Below are 247 nucleotides of genomic sequence, written 5' to 3' on the forward strand. Positions count from 1 at the left end.
GAGATTCATCAATAACCTGCGTTATGCAAATGACACAACCCTGCTTGCTTAAAATGAGGAGGACTTGTTGCAGAAGATAAAAAAAATGCAGTCTTCAGTATGGGTTGCATCTCAATATCAAGAAAACAGTGTTATGATGGATTAAGAGGAAATTGAAACTGTCAACAGCTTCATCTTGCTTGGATCCACAATTAACACCTTGGTCCTAGCATTCAGGAAATGAAGAGATGCATTGCATTGGGAAAAT

This window comes from Elephantulus edwardii, unplaced genomic scaffold, assembly GCF_000299155.1.
Source record: "Elephantulus edwardii isolate Elephantulus edwardi_28Jun2011 unplaced genomic scaffold, EleEdw1.0 scaffold00056, whole genome shotgun sequence".
Taxonomy (NCBI): Eukaryota; Metazoa; Chordata; class Mammalia; order Macroscelidea; family Macroscelididae; genus Elephantulus; species Elephantulus edwardii.